Source organism: Castor canadensis, chromosome 2 (genome assembly GCF_047511655.1).
Source record: "Castor canadensis chromosome 2, mCasCan1.hap1v2, whole genome shotgun sequence".
Taxonomy (NCBI): Eukaryota; Metazoa; Chordata; class Mammalia; order Rodentia; family Castoridae; genus Castor; species Castor canadensis.
Genome location: NC_133387.1, coordinates 123,787,367 through 123,800,207, shown reverse-complemented (window position 1 = coordinate 123,800,207; position 12,841 = coordinate 123,787,367). Strand labels below are relative to the sequence as shown.

Sequence of the window (12,841 nt, the reverse complement as noted above, 5' to 3'; positions counted from 1 at the left end):
ATGGATCAAATGGACCTAACTATGTCTACAGAATATTTCATTGAACTTCTGCACAATATACTTTCTTCTCAGCAGCCCATGGAACCTTCTCCAAAATTGATCATATCTTAGGGCACAAAGCAAGCCTCAGCAAATATAAGAAAATAGAAATAATACCATGCATTCTATCTGACCACATGCATTAAAGCTAGAAATCAACAACAAAAACAGCAGCAAAAAACATGCAAACAATTGGAAGCTGGACAACACATTGCTTAATGATCAATGGGTCATTGATGAAATAAAAGTGGAAATTAAAAGGTTCTTGGAAGTTAATGAAAATGAAAACATGACCTACTGGAACCTGTGGGACACAGCAAAGGCAGTCCTAAGAGGAAAGTTTATAGCCATGAGTGCATATATTAAAAGGACAGAAAGATCTCAATCAATGATCTAATACTACAGCTAAAACTCCTAGAAAAACAAGAACAAGCAAATCCCAAACCAAGAAGGAAAGAAATAATTAAAATAAGGGCTGAAATCAATGAAATAGAAACAAACAAACAAAAAAAACCATACAAAGAATCAATGAAACAAAAATCTGTTTCTTTAAAAAAAATAAATAAGATTGACAAACCCCTGATTAAAATTAGGAGAGAAAAAACCCAAACCAGTAAAATCAGAAATACAAAAGGAGAGATAACAAACACCACAGAAATCCAGGACTTCATCAGAGACTACTTCGAGAGACTATACTCTAATAAATTTGAAAATTTTGAAGAAATTGACAGATTTCTAGATATTTATGACCAGCAAAAACTGATACAAGAGGATATTAATCACCTGACTAGATCTATAACAAAAAACAAAATTGAACCAGCAATTAAGAGTCTCCCAAAAAAGAAAAGTCCAGGACCTGATGTATCCACTGCTGAGTTCTATCAGACTTTTAAAGAACTAATACCAACCCTCCTTAAACTGTTCCATGAAATAGAAAGTGAAGGAACAGAGCCTAACTTATTTTATGAAGCCAGTATTACTCTCATCCCAAAACCAGACAAACACATCCAAAAAGGAGAGCTACAGGACATGCTCCATAATGAATATTGATGCAAAAGTCCCCAATAAAATAATGGCAAACTGAATCCAACAACACATCAGAAAGATCATCCACCATGACCTAGTCAGCATCATCCCATGGATGCAGGGGTGGTTCAACTTAGGAAAATCTATAAATGTAATATAGCACATCAATGGAAACAAAGACAAAAACCACTTGATCATCTCAATAGATGTAGAATAAACATTTGACAAGATCCAACACCACATCATCATAAAAGCTCTAAGAAAACTAGAATAGAAGGAATGTAACTCAACATTATAAAGTTTATATATGACAAACCTACAGCCAACATCAGACTTAATGGTGAAAAACTGAAACCATTTCCCCTAAAATCAGGGGAAATCCCCACTCCTATTCAACAGAATATTGGAATTCCTAACCACAGCAATTAAGCAAGAAGAAAAATAAAAGGAATACAAATAGGTAAAGAAACTGTCAAAATATCCCTATTTGCAGACAACATGATCCTATACCTTAAAGACCCAAAAAAATCTACCCAAAAACTCTTAGACACCATAAATAAATATAGCAAGGTGACAGGATACAAAATCAAACAAAAATCATTAGCTTTTCTATACACCAACAATGAACAAACTAAGAAGGAATATATGCAAACAACTCTATTTACAATAGCCCCCAAAATATCAAATACCTAGGAGCAAACTTAACAAAAAAAAGTGAAGGACCTCTACAAGGAGAACTACAAACCCCTGAAGAAAGAGAGTGTGGAAGACTACAGAGGGGAAAGAGCTCCCGTGCTCATGGGTTGGTAGACTCAACATAGCAAAAATGGCTATACTACCAAAACCAATCTACATGTTTAATGCAATTCCCATCAAAATCCCAATGACTTTCATCACAGAGATTGAAAAATTTACACTACACTTCACTTGGAAACACAAGAGACCACGAATATCCAAGCAATACTCAGCAAAAAGAGCAATGCTGGAGGTATCACAATACCAGACTTCAAAGTATATTACAAAGCAATAGCAATAAAAACAGCATGGTACTTGCACAAAAACAGACATGAAGACCAGTGGAACAGAATAGAGGACCCAGATATGAATCCACACAACTATACCCACCTCACTTTTGACAAGGTGCCAAAAATATACGATGGAGAAAAGACAGCCTCTTCAACAAATATTGCTGGAAAAAGTGATTACCTATCTGTAAGAAACCAAAGCTACATCCTTGTCTATCACTCTGTACGAGTATCAACACAAAATGGATCAAGGACCTTAATATCAGACCCAAAACTCTGAAGTTAGTACAGGATTGAGTAGGAAACACTCTGGAATTAATGGGTATAGGCAAGAACTTCCTCAATAGAACACCAGCAGCCCAGCAACTAAGAGAAAGAATGGTCAAATGGGACTTCATAAAATTAAAAAGCTTCTGCACAACAAAAGAAATTTTCTCTAAACTGAAGGACCACCCACAGAGTGGGAGAACATATTTGCCACTATAAATCAAAGTACTGATAATCAGAATATACAGGGAACTTAACAAACTAAACTCTCCCAAAATCAATGATCTAATAAAGAAATGGGCAACTGAACTAAACAGAACTTTCTCAAAAGAAGAAATTCAAATGGCCAAAAAACACATGAAAAAATGCTCACCATCTATGGCCATAAAGGAAATGCAAATCAAAACCACACTAAGATGCCACCTCACCCCGTTAGAATAGCCATCATTAAAAGCACTACCAACAAGAGGTGTTGGCGAGGATGTGGGGAAAAAGGAACCTTTGTACACTGCTGGTGGGAATACAAGCTGGTACAACCACTGTGGAAAAAAATTTGGAGGTTTCTTACAAATCTAAACATAGACCTGTCATATGATCCAGTAATCCCACTCCTGGGGACATACCCAAAGGAATACAACACAGGTTATTCCAAAGGCATCTGCACACCCGCTTATTGCAGTGCTATTCACAATAGCCAAGATATTGAAACAACCAAGATGCCCCACTACTGATGAATGGATCAAGAAAATGTAGTATTTATACACAATGGAATTTTACTCACCCATGAAGAAAAATGAAATTTTATCATTCACAAATAAATGGATGGAACTGGGAAACATAATCCTGAATGAGGTTAGCCAGACTCAGAAGACCAAAAATCATATGTTCTACCTCATATGTGGACTTTAGATCTAGGGAAAATACAGCAATGTTGTTGGACTTGGGTCACATGACAAGGGGAAAGCACATACAGGTGGTATGGGGATAGGTAGAAAACCCAAAACATGAAAGCGTTTGATGTCCCCACTCCAGAAGAACTAATACAGAAACCTTAAAGTGACAGAGGTCAACACGAGATGGGATCAGGAACCAGTGTAAAGATCAGTTAGAGATGAATCAACTTGGGTTGTAACACATTTGTGCATGGAAGAAATGCTAGGAATCTCTCTGTATAGCTATCTTTAACTCAATTAGTAAAAACACTTTGTCTTTCTTATTATGTTTATGTCTTCTCTTCAACAAAATTAGTGATAAGGGCAAAACAGGTTCTACCTGGAAGTGAGGGGTTTGGAGGTGAGTGGGTCGGGGCAGGAGGTTGGGAGGAGAAATGACCCAAACAATGTATGCAGATGTGAATAAATGAATAATAAATAAATAAATAAATAAAACTCTGAGTCCTATTAAAAAAAGAAAGAAAAAGACAACTCTTAAAATATTTCTGTGCAGCATGCATGAAGTTGAGGATGCTTCTTTATCTTCTGACATTTTCAGAAGATGATTCATGGATTTCTTTCCTGTTCTCTTATTCCTACTGGAATTTCTATGGGCTTCACAACAGTGCACAAGCCACCAAAATACACAGTCTCAGACACATTGTCAGACTTCTGTCAGAAAATCAATTCTTTTCTTCTTAATCAATGTGAGAAGAAGCCAGCCATCCATGTTCAAAAGGGCCAACAAGTTGTTGCATTAAGGGGTGCATAGTATAAGATAATAATATAATATTTACCATAGAGAGGTAAGTAATAAAGGTTACAAGTCTAATGAGACATGTAAAATGTGGTTACTATAGAAATAGGATTGAAATTCACAACATGAGAACAAAGGAAAGCTCAAAACTTATTTGAACACACTGTGTACATCAACAGTATGTATCTCTAGGAATCTATTGAGCTGTGTAAATCCTAGCATAATCTCACAAAACACCAATATTGAGAATATCATAGAGTTTATCACTTTTATAGAGACACTCTTAATGGAAGGGGAAGGAATGAACTCTGTTGTTTTTCAGTACTCCTAAAAATAATTCATTTCCCTAACTTTTTAATTGCATTAATTCCAAAGCTAACACTTTCCCTTCTGTGAAAATTGTCCCTAATTTAAAGGTAAGAATTCCAAAAATGCTTTGATAGAATCTGCTATTGACTCTAGGTCTCTGAAATATTAGTAACCCCTCCAAGCAAGAGAAGTTAAGAGTGGAACTGCTGTTATGTTCCTGGAAAGGAGGTGGCATGTCTGAGATGGCCTTTGCATTTGTACACCAAGTACTTCCTGTTTAGGCACACAGCAACTTAGAGGAAATGTTAGCAGGTACTTTAAGGAAAGGTGTTAATACATATTTCACCTACAGAGAAAGTTCACATGGACAATACAATTGCTGCCCATAGCTGTGGGAAAAATACTGCTTCAAGATCCACTGTAAGGAATGGAGAATAGCTGGGCACAATAGAACATGGTGGTGATCCCAGCTATTCTGGGCATGGAGGGAGGAGGATCTTGAGCTCAAGGCCAGGCCAGACACAGGTAGCAAGACCCTATCTCAAGAACTAAAAACAAAAGGCCTGGAGCATGGCTCAAGTAGTACAGTGCTTGCTGCAAACACAATGTCTTTGGTTTAATCCCTAGTACTGTAATCAATCAATCAATAGGAGAAGCAACTAATAGTTGTTACACTGTACTGAGTATGAGGGAAGCTTGTTTTCTTTTAAGTTTTCACCACATTTCTATTAAATCAAGTGCACACTTTTTATTATTAAGGAAATGGAAACAGAAATATTGTTAGTATAAGGTCATAATCCAAGCACTGGAGTGAGAGTTCACTCAGCTGTGAGTGACTTTAAATCGGCAGTTAGTCCACTAACTCTGTTAATTATTGGTCAATATTAAATAGTACTGTAACTATTCTATCAATATGTGAATAATAATAACTCCAAAAACTGATTTTTTTAAGGTCATATGATTATTATTGGTCAATTGTTTCCTAAGAATGTACCTACTCACCTTTTAGCAAAGTCCTCTCTAAAACACACTTGAGATAATATCACTACCATTTATGTAAATTATCCTAGCAGGAGCAAAACTGGTTTGTGAAAATTCATCATGGAAATTGGTGTGTTGATAAGAAATTTAAGTTTTGAGAAAAAAAGTCAGATTACTCAAATTTTTCAAGGTACACAAATCTATTGTATTTCATATCAGTGTATTTTCAGCAGAAATTGAATTAGTCTGTCTTAGAAAATATGTTTATTTGCAATTTGTCAGATGCTTATGTTTTATGTCCTTCTCCATGGCAAATATTTATGTGTTACCAGATTTCTTCAGGAGGATTTTCTGGTTTTGTCCTTAGTCAATGCTATGTGTCCTCAGAGAAAGGGAAGTGGACAGTGCTCAAGGTATGGTGGTCTTTATTATTCACCTGTTCACCTCAGCCCCACCCTAGAGATTTCAAAGGATGAAAGAAGATGAGTCCACCATCCGGCTTGAGAATTGTCAGTTTACTTAGAGATCAATATCAGCAACATCATTGTTTTAGAGGTGTATAACCGGTGTTCCCTGAGGTCTAATTTCAAACTCACTCAGCATTAACAGTCAAGTATGTTGTTTGATTGTGTGTGTAAGTAACATAAAGACTATAGAAGAAGAGTAAGTTGAAAGATGGTAGATGATGATAGATAGATAGATAGATAGATAGATAGATAGATAGATAGATAGATAGACTGACAAATAGTTGATGAATATAAACCTTTGCACCTTTCATGGTCAGAAGATTGTTTTAGCTCGAAATTTAGAATTTCTTAATATCTATTAACATATTTGAAGATGAATACTTTCTAATGACAGTCTTAAATTTAATGGAAATTTCAGAGTTCATTAAGCTTGAATCTAACTTTCAGTAGCATTCATCTTTGTTTAATACTACCTACATGGCTCTACAATGATCTTTTTTGCTAATCAGAAAATTTAATTTAATAAATAAATTCTAAAACATATTTTAATTAATGATAAACTACGTGCTGATTTTACAGCTCAGTGATCATTCCAAAAAATTTAACTCTCATAAAGTCCCAAAATTTATTTTAGAGGTTTAAGCTAAAATTGTAATTTTATAATGTCTTTTAGAAGCGTTTCTACCAAGGATTGAAAAAATTATTAAGCATAATACAAAGAAATGGTATGATTATATCATTTGTATTGAAAAATCAATTCAATTTGCTACCATTTTCCAATTTTATAACTTAATCTTTGTTATGTAGTGTGATGATTCTTGATGCCACACTCAGATTTTTTTCTGTACTAATGGGCAGAAGCTAACATCCTGGTGAAGTAACATTTTTCTTACCTTTCAGCTGCATTACTCATGCCCCTCTTATGAAAGTAATATCCTAAGAAATTATTTGCATAAAATTCCCTCTCATACTCTATTTCTTGAAAAGTTAATCTTGACGTGTTAGCTTTCACTTTGGAGCACAAGTTCATTTATATGTGGCTAAGATTTGCACAGTTTATAGTTTTTAAGTATATAAATTTATTATATACTTTATACTTTTCAGTTTCAGACATAGATGTTAAATTTCAATGTGAAAGTCAAATTCTACAGGTGGTATTCTTTCTCATTGCGCTCATTTGTAATCTGTCCTTCTCTCTAGGTTATTTCAGAGGACATGTTGTATAAAATGGATGGAGGAAATCATTCAACATTGACCACTCACAGAACATTCTGGTCTTACTCTTCATGATACTTCTGCTGCTTTGTCTGATCATTGGATCTGGAAATATTGTCATCATGACCTTAATCATCATTGACTCTCATCTCCACTCCATGTACTTCTTGTTGGCCAACTTGTCCTTTGTTGACATGTGGCTTTCCTCAGTGAGCACACCTAAGATGATCACAGACTTTCTCAAGGACAACAAGACTATTTCCTTTGGAGGCTGTATGTCCAAGATCTTCTTTGCTTATTTCATTGCTGCAGGTGGGATGGTACTTCTGGTGGTAATGGCATATGATCATTACATGGCCATTTGCAAACCACTTCAGTACTCTAGCATTATAAGCCTGAAACAGTACATAAAGCTGGTGTTGATTTCCAGGACCATTGGCTTTGTGCATGCCATGAATCATCTGGTTGTGATTGTGCATCTGCCTTTCTGTGGCCCCTGGGAGATACCACTGGTATCTTCTGTGACATACCACAGATAATCAAGCTGGCCTGCATGTATTCCCATAATTTGCACCTTTTAATGGATGCTGAATGTGGGGTTGTTGGTGTAACCTGCTTTATTCTGTTGCTGATATCCTACACATATATTCTCCTCACTGTTCAACAAATCTCTAAAACTGATGCATCTAAGGCACTGTCTACCTCCCCTGCCCACATCAGGGTGGTGTTGCTCTTCTTTGGACCTTCATTTTTATCTATGTGTTTCCATTCAATATCACTTGGTTGGACAAATTTCCTGCTGTGTTTTATTTTGCTTTTACACTTCTCCTAAATATAGCCATTTATATACTGAGAAACAAACAGATGAAAAATTCTATGAAAAGATTCATAAGCTATTACATAGGTTCCAAGGGAAAACCTGGTCCCCAGGTAAGTACTTCACTGTAAATATTTCAAATTAACAACACACTGACCTCATAAGATAAGTTGAAATCAGGGAATTTCATTTGTATGTATGATTTGTTCCAGTCTACATATACAGGGATAGATTTAACTTAATTCTGGGGATTTAACATTTACTACTCAACCAACCAAACACTGTGAATTATTTCCGTAAAATTTAAATATGAATGACCTCTCCCTATGAGGAAATTATTCATTCAATCTGGTTTTGTATGTCTTTAGTCATTTAAACAATAACCTGAAATTCAACACACTCTTATATCCATCTCTGTAGATAACATCCTAGTAACTTCTCATAAAACATTATCTAAACTCCCATTTTAAAATATTCTTCATGTTTTTGACATAACCCCACAAATTTTTCACTTACTTTTTTTCAAAAGGAGGCATCATTATTTTTGATTATCCAAGCTATCTACGAAAACACTAACTGTGGGAGGGGAAGGGCAGAAGAAAAACATTTAAGGGGATGAAGTGAAAGTGATAAACAACATGCAGAATAACCCGGGTCTTTATTTTGTGTTGCATTTCAATGAATAAATAAATCAAACCTAATGCTATTTTTCTTAGTTATCTCAGTCTCATGTCCTAAAATTTATTCTCTAAATTATTATTTACCATTTCTGTAAAATTCTGAAATATAACCTCCCTGAAGGCAGTAACCATGACTTAGATGGTTAATTTTTGGAATTGTATTTCTTAATACAATGGACGATACATAATAGACACTTAATGTATTCTTGAGAAATCAATGCAGGCAAATTGTTCCATTAAAATACTTCTAACATCTGTTTGTAGAAGAATAATTAATATACTTTTGATATTTAAAAATAGTCTTAAGTATGGCAGAGTGGCTCAAGTAGTAGAGTGCCTGCCTAGTAAGAGTGAGGCCATGAGTTCAAACCCCAGTGCTGTCAAAAAATAAATAAATAAAAATAAAACAAATTAGTATGAAAGTTATCAAATATATACCAATTATTTTATTTCCTCAATCCATTAAATTGATTGAAATTTATTATAAGACCAATAAAAGTCTCTAAAAGGAGATCATATGTACATTTTCTCTCTTCATATGGGAACAAAATGCAACAAAATGATAAAATAAAGAATAATGCATTTCTCATTTTTGAATGCATAGTCTATATCATCATGTTAGCTATATTATTACTTTAAATGCTTTTATTATTGTCCCAAATTGTGAATAACTAAAGAAAACTTAGAAACCAGACTTTGTGGTACATGCTTGTAATCCCAGAATTTCTGCCTTAGAAGGCAGAGACAGGAGGTTGACAAGTTCATGGCCAGCATGGACTACACAATAAGTTTCAGGACATCCTCAGCTGCATGAAAAGAACCTGTCTCAAAATAAGTTTAGAGATAAACATTAAGTTTCTTTAGGTTAAACAGGCATATATGTTCTATAATTAAAGACTTCAGAAAACAATTTAATTCCAAGACTGTTCCTTTTAAAATGACATTTCACAATGCATTAAAACATTTAATTACTTTTCTTCATTCTCTTCTCACTCTAGAGACAACCATCTTTCAGTCTCTTCAAAGTTTATTTCTTTCCCAATAAACTTTACTATCTCTTTCACTACAGGAAAGAGTTAAATATTTGTTCCAAAAAAAGTTAAAGTATAAGTCATTCCAAAAATAAAATGCATAACATCCTTATTAAGCTCATAAAATAAAAAAATTACTGTTGGTAATGTCACAATTTACCATCTTGTTGGATCATTCATTGTAAATTATGATGATTCTGATCATGCAGACTAGTCGTATACCTGAGCACATACCAGCACACATATCAGTAAAGGATTGAAAAGCCAATATTTCCTTCTTGGCCTAACCTCAGTTCTTCCTCAGGGGTAGGCAAAGACAACTACTTAGTTATAATCACTGTTCTTACCCACAATGCTGAGTATCTTTAAATCTCTATATGTCCTTAGAATGAATGTTGAGGATTTTCTCTAAATTTTCTTAATATCTAGAAAGAAGTGTACAGAATGAAAACCATACCTTCTATCCTTCTATAAATTGACTCATCTGAAGAATACCCAAATGCCACATGCTCAGAATGAAACCCCTTTTGTACAATTAGTTAATGCTAATAAAAAACTGGACAATCACAAAACATAATGCTATATGCTCCAAACTAAAATATTTATGTGCTTTCTGCCTGCTATTCAAAGTTAGTATTTACAAATTAATCAGTCATGTTCTCTTTAATTCCCACTAGTTTTATTAGAATTATCTTAACATACACTAATATAAAAGAATTACAAATACACACATTCAATAGACTAAATTCCAATATCTAATAGCCAATCTTGATTCCCATTTTAATGAAAATACTGTCTCTTCTCATGGAAACATTTCTTCCTTATAAACCAAGGCCTCCAATCCAACAGAGCCCAAAGATGCAGGGATGTAAAGCCAAACTTTTGTGAGTAGATAAGAAAGTACAAGTGAGGGGAGCTACTTCCCTCCTGCATCTTCATTTACAAATTCAGGAAATGAAGATATTGCTGTTGGGCTGAGCAGTATAGGGTAGCCATTTTAGGATCACAGCCCTTCCCCTCGCAGATGGCTTGGTGGAAACTCCCACGAAAGATAAAGGATAACAACTGTCCCTTTGTCATTCTTTGGGGTCTGGTGGGAAGTTTCCAGTAGGCCACCTGTGAGGGTAAGGAAGCCTGATCCTAACATGGCTGCCTTTTACTGTTCACCCTAACGCTTGTCTCCCATGAAAGATATAAAACAGTTTTCAATATGTTATCTCCCCATTTTATTAGACCATCTATTAATGGGTGATCATGCATGTGTTCAGATTGATGAACTCCATGGTCATGAGACCATCACTACATTACATTTGATAAATTCTTAAATCTAAATAAATTGAGTATGGATAAATAATGTCAGGATGGTGAATAAAGCCTTGCATAAGGCATGAGGGTAGTATAAACTGAGGGATTATGGTAAAGAGGAAAAAGACTATCAAGAATACGTGTTCACTCATCTGAGACAGGATTTTACTTCCTACATGGTAGAGGGACCCCATTATATTCAATCTGCTACTAATCCCTGGCAGGTTCCCCAGCACATTGGCCAAATTAGGGGCTCAGAATTAAAGAAGCATATCCATTTCAATAGCAAGATCACACTTTGTAATTTTGTTGTGTAACAATGTATGACTTCATACATTAATCATTTTGTATAAGAACTTATTGCTCAAGAAATAATTGAGTGGCTGGGTCTGGGCTAAAACAAAGATTTCATTTGTCCAACCTAATTATTAAAGCATCCTGTATAGTGGATGCATTTGGCCAGAATTCAAATTAGATACCTTTATGTTCACAATCTTTTTCCATACTGAGCAGTGTATCACCAGCATTCTTTACATGCTTCTTTGTCTCACATCTCCCAATCCTATTCAATCTCTAACTTGAGCATCTAACCAAACAGTCAGCAACTGTTCCTGAATTAGTACAGATGCAGCTTGATTCTAACCAAACAGTCAGCAACTGTTCCTGAATTAGTAGAGATGCAGCTTGATTCTAGCCAAAGAAATTGAACAACCAAACGTATTTCCAACCAAATGTTATTATCTCCATTTCTACTCAGCAGAATGTCTACACATCACTGTTACTCAGGGCCACAGCTAAAGAGGAGGTGATGATTCCAACTTTGTTCTCTGAGGTCCAGATACTGACATGTCACAAACCATACAAGAAAATAAAATTACCAACCAATATCCCTAATAAAGGTAGATCCAAAAAAAATCAATAAAATGAAAGCAGAGTTTAATTCCACATTGAAGTGATTATGCACCATGCTGAGTGCACTACCTCATACTTTTCACTTAGAAATGTAAGAGATACATATATTCCCAAACGAAAATGAAGAGAACCTATGTCCTCTAGACTTGTCTAAGAAATGTTGCAAGAAGTTTTTCAAACTAAAGGAAGAGACAGAAGAAAGAAGAGAAAGACTAAGATATAGAGAAGTGCAAAACTCATAGATAAGAGTAATTAAGCAAATAAATCAGAAAGTCCTAATGTTACAGCCATGGAGTATAAACCATTTTAATTATTATAATTTTTCAGTGTGAAAAACTAAAAACTTTTAAAAATATGCACATTAGCCCTTTAAAATATAATATTAATGTCAATGTAGAAAAATGTATAATGAGTCATAAAAATCATTAGAGTCTAACATAGTGTCTGGCAAGTTATTCAAGAGAAGTTTATTAAACACTTTTTGCAGATTGAATGTGACAAAAGGATTAATGATTAAACTTGGTTTATTCTCCTGCAGGTTCTCTATTAATAAAGATTTTGCCAAAATGAAAAATATCAAATGTGAGGAGGAATGGAGTACAAATGTTGTTTTCAATCATATATTTTCTGTTTTTCATGCTTTACTTATTTTAAAGATCATCTAATGTTATCATTTCTAGATGGATTGCTAAATCAAAAAAGGATTTGCAATCCTCATGATAACCACAGAGCAAAAAAAAAACTGTAATAGACAAATCAAAAATAATAAGCAAGGATCCAAAAAGCACTATTAAGAGTAAACAAATCACAAAAGAAAACTGTGAGACAGAAAGGGAGAATGGAAAAAAAGAAAGGAAGGAAGATAGAGAGGGAAATAAAGAAAAGAAGAGAGAAAAAGAAGGAGGAGGAGAAGGAAAGGGAGGGGAGGGAAGCAGAGAAGGAGGAGGATGAGGAGAAGAAGGGTGAGGAGTTTATCATAAACTTTAATAAAACAAGAAAAATGTTAAAAATCTCTGTTGGAAGACTTTCCCTATTTTAACTATCTTAAATATAAAAGGATTAAATTCTACAATTAAAA

The 12,841-nt window shown here is 34.5% G+C and overlaps 1 pseudogene; it reads left to right on the top strand.

Moving 5' to 3' along the window:
- On the top strand, positions 1 to 12,313 carry LOC109703048 (olfactory receptor 4K14-like; annotated as a pseudogene).
- Positions 12,314 to 12,841: the final 528 nt, after the last annotated feature.